Below are 9,279 nucleotides of genomic sequence, written 5' to 3'. Positions count from 1 at the left end.
TGGAAAAGCTCAGTTTAGGGTTTAAAACCCTAATGCTGGCTGAAAGGAAAAAAGTTCAGTTTAGGGTTTAAAACCCTAATGCTGACTAAAGGAAAAATTCAGTTTAGGGTTTAAAACCCTAATGCTGATTGCATGGAAAAGCTCAATTTAGGGTTTAAAACCCTAATGCTGGCTGAATGGAAAAAAGTTCAGTTTAGGGTTTAAAACCCTAATGCTGACTAAAGGAAAAATTCAGTTTAGGGTTTAAAACCCTAATGCTGATTAAAGGAAAAAGGTCAGTTTAGGGTTTAAAACCCTAATGCTGACTGACTGGAAAAATTCAGTTTAGGGTTTAAAACCCTAATGCTGACTGGCTGGGGACAAAGTTCGAGAATACTAAACGACCTCTTTTTTTGAATTTTCTTGTTTTAGTAGAAGATAAAAGGGAGTTTCGTGGAAACTTACCTTTCGAGTGAATTCATCATTGCCAAAGTATTTCTTGTACCCGTGTACCTTCTTCTTTGGGTGACACCTGCTTCTTGCACGGTTGTCTTGGATTATACCTGTTTCAACTTTTCAGACAAAGAACAATTGTTAGTTCGGAAATGACGGTCGGTTTGGTGACCTTGATCGTTCCTGTTGCTTTGTTGCATCCTTATTTCTGTCGCGAAGTCATGTCGTTGATTGGATTCAAATGGCGAAACTCTTTTGACTGCTCAGGCTTTGTATTTCCAGATTCTGTGATGATTTGCCTCGTAAGGCTCTCTTTTTTTTTTTTTTTTTTGTGTCCCATCTTGCTTGGAGATTCTCAACGGGGATTTTATTGGGGATACTCTGTGGGGATTTGTACAAAAGGAAGCTCTGTGGGGGGAATATTTACAAAGTGGATTCTTTGTGTGGATTTTTGTACAACGGGGCATGCTGGGGATTTGTTTCAAAGCGGGCTTTCTAGGATTTGTTGGGGTAAGCTTGTTGGGGAATTTTTACAAAGGGACTCGCTGGGGATGTGCTGGGGAAATTCCAACGGGGATTTTTTTTATATTGGGGAGACTCTGTGGGGGATTGTACAAGGGGAGACTCTGTGGGGATTTGTACAGAACGGACTTGCTGGGGATTTGTTGGGGCAAGCTTGCTGGAGAATTTTTACAAGGGGAGGCTTTGTGGGGATTTCTTTTTTTTTTTTTTTTAAACTTCGTGGAGGCGATTAACCACGTGAAACCCAAACCTTTCAACTTCAATTGCCTTTATAGGCTTCCATGACCAGTCGAGGTCGTCTTGATGCCCCCTGCTGAGGCTGGGTGCCCTTTGCACATTAGCGTGTATCCAACGAAAGCCCTGTAAATCAGTCTTGCCATCCTTTCTTTGTCTTGGTTTTGGAACAGTGTTAGACCAAAAGGGATTCAAAGAGAAACAAATAATTGAATGGAGAATGAGTTTAAAACTAGAAGTGTCCCTTTCGGGGAAAGGAGAGAAGGACTTATCCGGAGTACATGCGGACTTCAATGAACATGACATGCCTTTTGGACTGGATGCCTGATCTGTGTAAACCGTCTGACTCCCAAAATTTATCACAACTTTGCCTTGAATACCGAGGAACCTTGCTAGGACTCTGTTGATGACGGTGGTTGTGAGGATCTCATTTTCGGTCATGGGCGCCCTTTGTGGGTTTTCACGAGCTGGCATTTTCATTTCGTTTCTTACCATCTCCTTATAGTGCCTAGGTGGGTGTTCACTAAACAAGACTTCTCATTTTGATTTTCTCTGCTTAGCGTCGCCTTACGGTGCCCGTGTGGGTTTTCACCAATAAGGCTCTCTCATTTTATTCTTCTCATTTTGTTGTATCAGACCCAAATAAATCCATCCTCCCATTTTGAACCGCTTTGCCGATTGATTAGAAGGACTTGAACAAGGTTTGGGGTGAAAAGAATTTGGATTGAACTACAACTTTGGAACCTTTTGGGCGGGATTATTGCTGAATCGTTATAACTTCTGCCCCAGTTTCACTTTTGGGGGACTTCTTGGATTTTTGTTTTGGTGTGACTGAACCCCAAGGAGAGGTTGCCTACGTATCCTTTCGGAATCAAGTCAAACGTAGTTTAGGCCACTTTTGTTTTTGGATTTTTTTTTGTATATATATGTTCTTATTTTTCCAATTCTTTCTTCTTCTTTTTTCATTTTTCTTTTTCATTTTATTTTCAATAATATTTTCAGTTTCCAAAGAGGGTAATCAAAGAAGAGTAACCAGCTCAAATGGGTTTTGCAAAGGGTTGATAGTATTTGGGTAGCGAGAATGAAAGCCTTCGTCATCTCAAACGGATAAGATTTTATTATATAAAGGATCCAACATAGTACCTTTTGACTACATTTGCATTGACAGTTATTTCAAGGACATTTCCTTCGATGTGTCCCAAGTACAACGCACTCTTTCTGGCAGTACTCTTGTTGTAATGTATGGACCTTTCCAATTTCGGGAATCAATTTTCCTTCAGTTGTTCCAACTCTTTGTCTTGTTTCCTTAAGCTATTCTTCATGGCGACCCAATTCTTGATTCATTATTTCGAGGTCTGACAGAGTTTTAAGATCCGGGCATGAAGTCCGCAAGCATGTCATATTATTGAAATCTGCATTTAACAGAACTAAAAGAGAATGAGAAAATTGACAAGATTTAAGAAAAGAGACATTCCGGGAAAATGAAATATCAATTTCATTTGATTTTCTTTTTGATTTAATTTTTTTTAATTTTTGAAGATAGAAGGGTTTACATCGGAAAGTAAGACAATAAAGTAAAACATCTGGATCACACCCTGAGATAATCCAGATGCAGAAAGGATAGCAAGACAGGCTACCGAGACTCCCGTCTGATGGGGAACTTTCAGGCTTGACAATCATTTTTTGGCTTTTCTTCTGTCTCGGCAATGGCTGCAATAGCCTTCAGTGCCGGATCAAATTCCTCAGCTTCACAGATCATTCCGTCTATTGGCCCATTTGTGAGAGTAGGCAGGGGAATGTTCATCATATTAGTAACCTTTTCGTCCCGGGGAACGATTCTTTCAGCTTCAATCAAGTCTTCAACTGCCATTTTGAGGGTCCAATGAGCAACAGTCCTTTGTACCGTGCCCCACTGTTCCGGAGTGGAATTCACATCTAGTATCAGCTCGATGCGGGAGGGGGACTCGGTGTTTGGCCGATTTGGGGCCACTGGCTGCAGCAGACTTCGCCTGACTAGCTTTTGGAACAAGCCTGAGTATGATTCACCAATAGGGGTGAACTGATTCCTTTTGAAAGACTCTCTTGGGTGAGGATTGTACTGAGGAACATTTGATTGACGACTATATGGAGTTTGGTAAGGATGGGCATTTCTGGGAGGTGGAGCTCAGTTTTGTGTATAATGTTGTGGCCACGTGCAGGGCTGCATGTTCATCACCGCATACCAACAAAACCAATTACCTGAACAGAACCTGGCTGATTACTCACACACACAACCTTGTTAGTTTTGAGGCATTTAATCATATAGGAAATCGCGCGTTGGGATGCAATGCACCCAAACAGTTAAACGCTTCTACCATGTGTTTGAACGGGTTGCATGTTTCAACCCGGCCTTAAACTAGCCTTCTTCACTATGTACCTCTTTTCTTTTATTCTTGCCTCTCTTTAGTCACTCTTGATCTTGTTTTTTGCCACTCTTTTATTTTTTGCACTCTTTTTTTTTCTTTTTTCCTTTTTTTTCTATTTTCTTTTTCACTCGATTTTCTTTTTCCTTTTCTTTCAGTTTTTTTTCTCAATTTATTTTATAGCTATGATCGAATCCGATGGAGATTGCCTACGTATCATGACCCCGCATGAATCAGATCTTGCGTAGTTCGGACCAAATGAAAGGTAAAAGTAATGAAACATTTTTTTTCTTCATAATAAAAATTGGGTTTCAACACTCACAAAATGCAACCGAACGGTTATTTTTTGCAAACGTGGCCCCTTCCAAATTTCACATGAATTTTGAGGCCGGGGAGGATCATTTTACAAACTTGTCCGTTCTTTTACGAAAATAACCTTTCGACAACTGAAAGATACTCTAAGGCTACTTCGGCAAGAACGGTTTAAGACGCGACCGAAGCTGGCTCGGCTTATTATGACAAAATTCAAACGGTATTCACCCGACCGCTGACTCTTTGTTTTTTTTTTAGTTTTTTTTTTCAAATTACAATAAAAACCTGGTGTTGCAAACACGGCCCTTCAGCGCCTCGGGGCGAAGGTTTTTAAGGCTGTGTGGGTCAACTGGATAAAAAATACTAAACAAGACCCAAAGGTGGCTGTTTATGCAAAGTCAGCCTTCCGGCGTCCCTTTCGGGAACATTCGGCTATTTATGACAAAACAGCATCACCTGACTTATTTATGACTCTTTTTATCGTTTTTTTTTCAAATTAGAAAACTCAATATTGCCAACACGACCTTTCAACGCCTCGGTGACGAAGATTTTAAGGTTGTGTGGGTCAACTGGACCAAACCTTAAAAAATGACCCAAAGGTGGCTGTTTATGCAAAGTCAGCCTTCCGGCGTCCCTTTCGGGAACATTCGGCTATTTATGACAAAACAACATCACCTGACTTATTTATGACTCTTTTTATCATTTTTCAAATTAGAAAACTCAATATTGCCAACACGGCCTTTCAACGCCTCGGTGACGAAGATTTTAAGGCTGTGTGAGTCAACTGGACCAAACCTTAAAAATGACCCAAAGGTGGCTGTTTATGCAAAGTCAGCCTTCCGGCGTCCCTTTCGGGAACATTCGGCTATTTATGACAAAACAACATCACCCGACTTATTTATGACAGATTTAAAATTTGACATATATTTTTGGCTATTTTTAGCAAAAGGGAAGGTTGGACACCACCCAACTTATTTATGGCAAAATTTAAAATTTGACACGTTTTTATTTATTTATTGATTTTTGGCTATTTTAGCAAAAGGTGGGGTTGGACCCGATGAGGGTTGCCTACGTATCTCACATCCGGTGAGAATCAAACCGGCGTAGTTCGGGCATCGAAAATGGAGTAACTAAACTAACCCTTTTTTTGGGAATTTTTGAAAGAAATGCTTTTAAAAGAAGAAAGAATTTTTTTTTTATTTTGATTTTTGTTTTATTTTTTAAAGAAAGACTTCTAAAAAATTTATTTGCTTTTGACTTGAACTTTGGGAATTTTTTTTGTGTTTTTTTTATATATATATATATATATATATATATATATATATATTTTAAAACGAAAAAGAAAATGTGTTTGGTTGATTTTTTTTTCCATTTGTTTCACCTTTTCTACGGAAGAAAGAATGCATATTTTTTGATTTATGATGTTGCCTCTTCAATTTTGAAAGAGGGACTTTTAAGAAAATGAGGTGGAATTTCTGAGTTTTATTTATTTACAAAAGTACTTCTAAAGAAAAGTCCTAATATTTTGGAATTCAATTTTTCAACTATTTTTTTTTTGAACATTTTACAAAAGAGAGACTAAAAAGCAAAGAGTATTTTTTGGATTTTTATTGCTGATTTTTAATTCTTATTTCATTATTTCACATGAAAGACTTCAGAAAGAAGGAGACTATTTTTTATTTGAGTTTAAAGAAACTTCTATATTATTTTTTATTTCTTTTTTTTTTTGTATTTTCTAAGGAAAAATTTATAAAGAAAGAACTAAAGGGAAATGTATTTTTTTTTGATTTTTGAAAATTGGGGCCGGAACCGATGAGGTTTGCCTACGTATCTCACATCCGGTGAGAATCAGACCCGCGTAGTTCGGTTAAATTAACCGAATTAATTTAGAACAAAATTCTTTCCTTTTATTTTTCAACAAACAAACTTCCCAAAAATAAAAGACTATTTTTCTATCTTTTTGTTTTTCTTTTTCTTAGTAAATAAAACATTTTCCCCTTTTATTATCGCAAAATTTCGGCAGAGTTTTGACAGTAATTGTGCATTGCTATTTTTCAAAGTAGAAAATTAGCCTTATACACTGTTATTTTTTTATTATTATTTTTTTGTTTATATTTTTCAAATACTCCAAAGTCAGGCAGCATGCATGTCCGAGACAAATAAATGCACGGAAACAAATAGGATGCAACAAGATGGTCTTTTCATTTCAGGTTGCTAGTCCTAGACGGACCCAACCCCTGTGTTGAGTCCCCTAAGTCAAATGCAACATGATGCAAATAAGCGTTCCTACTAGGGATCCGGCATGAAGTCAAGTTATTCTAGGTTCGTAACCTGGGTATTTGTTCTAGACTGTGTACCCGAGCGGACAACTCGAGTCGAGGAGGGGGCTACGTACCGGGGACCCGCGAGATCGTCCGGCTTTGTAACTTGTCCGACCTCTTTCTTATTTCAGGTATTGACACTAACAGAATAGGGAGTCTCGACCAGCGAGCTTCTCCCCGGAGGTAAGAAGAGAAGGGTTTCGGCACAGTTTATATACAGTTCAGATAATATCAAAACGGTAAAAGACAACATTTAGCACGTTATGCAAAAACATGTAATAAAGATCAGATAATAAAGCCAAATATAACAATTATTCTAAGCTCGAATTCTTGAACCCTGAACCAGTGGTTCTGGGTTTCTTCCCCAGTGGAGTCGCCAGAGCTGTCACACCTCCTTTTTGCGCGCCCGGCCCCGAAGGGTTAAATGCGCGAGGGAGTTTTCCCAATTTAAGTGACAATATTCGAAATGGGATTATTTATTTAATTCAGAGTCGCCACTTGGGAAATATTTGGTTTTTGGTGTCCCAAGTCACCGGTTTATCTTGAATCCCGAATCGAGGAAATTTTCGACTTTTCCAAATGAAGTCTGCGAACCAGAAATTCTAAGTAAGGAATTCTGTTGACCCGAGGGAAGGTGTTAGGCACCCTCGAATCCCGTGGTTCTAGCACGGTCGCTTAAATTGTTATAATGGCTAAATATCTGATTTAAATACATGTTATGACTTACGTGCTTTTATTAAGTTTAAACCGCTTTTATTATTATCATTTATTTTTATAGAATTGCAACGTCATGAAAATGCATCTCGAAACACGTCACAATCAATGCACCCGTGATCGTCAACACATTTTGACTCCGTTGAGATTTGGATTTGGGTCACATCAATGTGCACCCGTGTTTAAGAAGGTTAAATTATTAAAGGTGCGCCTAAAGCAACTAGCGTATTGTTATTTTGGGAAGGCCGTAAAATTCGCTAAACGGCCTGTCCCGAATTCTAAGTATTTTAATATATACATTTAGAGGGCCCCGCAGCTTGTGCATTTTTGTTTGTCGAGGCTCGTCTCATTTTTATTTAAAAGGATAAACCTACAGTGACTATATTTTCTATTAAGTTCGTCTCTAAAATAAAAGAAAATCTCTTAATTATTTACATGCTGAAAACGTAACTTATTAGTTATTAGTTTACGGCTAATGCGATTGGAAAATTGCGATCGAGTTTGTACAAAGAAAAACTGCTTTCATTTTTATATTCTATTATTTACTAATGCTGGAACATGAGAGGGATACACAATAATATCAAAGCCGATTAACTATTCTTCAAGTAATTTAAACTAGCATTATTAGATGAAGACATCATACATATGCAGCCTCATTACTAATTAATTAATCGACTACATTTTTATACAAAGAGAGGAAAATTAATATTCAAACACAGATCCAAACAAAAGAATTCAACAGGAACAGGAGCCTGATTAATATTTCATTTTTCGCTTCAAGCCAAGAGTGTACAAATGTGTACCTGGAAACAGCAGTACAAGAACAAAAGAAGTAGGAGTCAGCAACAGTAATAACGCGGCAACAGCAGGTTCAGCAACACCGCAAAACCAGTAAAAACCAGTAGAATAACCCAGTAACAGATTGAAAACTCAGCAGTGCAAAAGTACAATCGCAGTCAAAGCAGAAGAGAGAAAAGATACGAGATGCAGTAGTTTCTGACTTTTGAATAACACTCGAAGAAAAGCAAACAGAATTGTTCGAGTGAAAGTTCAAATTGTCTTTCTCTTTTACTATCACAAACTCTCTCCAAGTATAAAAGTATGTCGACTCTCAAGTGTAAAAAGAATCTGTCAACTCTCTCTAAAAATCCTCTCAATAATATTCAACTCTTTTTCTCTCCCCCCAAAAATCTCTTTTTAAAAACTCTCTAGTCTTCTCCTCAATGTCAAGAAATGACTCTATATTTATAGCAAGACTTTGCCTTGAATTCCTAAACCCAAATTATTCCCCCAATGGCATGCTTTGTCCCACTATCAAATGTCTTCTTTATTTTAAAACTTTGTCCCCCATGCCTACATTAAATAAATGCCACATTACCAACCCATTACAATATGTCCCCCATGCCTACATTAAACAAGTACAAGATTCCTCCCCATTATGTTTTGTCTTGTCCCCCATTATATTAAACAAGTACATCAAAAACCCCACCCCATTATATTTGTCCCCCATGCTTAACATAAAGAATCAAAATAATGTTCAATTACCAAACTACCCCTCCGACCTTATTGCAATTACAAATCTACCCCCGAATGCACTGCAATTTACCAAATTACCCCTCTGCTCTAAACAATCAATTAAATCATAATTTGACCAAAATATAGTCAAGATGACCAATTTCTCAACAATCTTCAACAACAAATCATATGAACATGATGAACAACACAAACTCCAAATTAATGGAAATAAATCAACCATATCGGGAACCAATCCTGGTTAATTTAGATCATCAATGGATGAACAAAGATACAACAATACCAACAACAATATGCATGATTCAAATTAAATCAACAAATCACAAACAAACATAAACTCACATTAAATCACTGGATTTAAACATGAACTTCAAACAAAGATGAACATGAATTAAATCTGTTTTTTAAGCAACAAACATGACGGATTCTAACGATTCAAACAACATTAACATTCTCTGGAAAATTCATAACAACATGAAACAAATTGAAGAAATAATTAATTAAATTTCAATTTGAATCTAACAAACATTAAACTAACAAATATTCACTTAAACAACAACAAATATTCACTTGAACAACAGTACGAACATGAAATAAACATGAAAAACAATTAATTAATCTTTCATTTGGAATCTGAAAAATTAATTTAACAAACAACACATGAACATGAACTAAAAATTAATTCAAACGATAAACAAAACAAACATTTGCCGATTTTAGATTCGAAAATATCAAAACACAGTACGGACAAAATAAAACTCAAAAATCTACTAACGGAATCGAACAATCATACATACGGACTGTTTCGC

Source organism: Nicotiana sylvestris, chromosome 4 (assembly GCF_000393655.2).
Source record: "Nicotiana sylvestris chromosome 4, ASM39365v2, whole genome shotgun sequence".
Taxonomy (NCBI): Eukaryota; Viridiplantae; Streptophyta; class Magnoliopsida; order Solanales; family Solanaceae; genus Nicotiana; species Nicotiana sylvestris.
Note: the sequence above shows the minus strand (reverse complement) of the source record.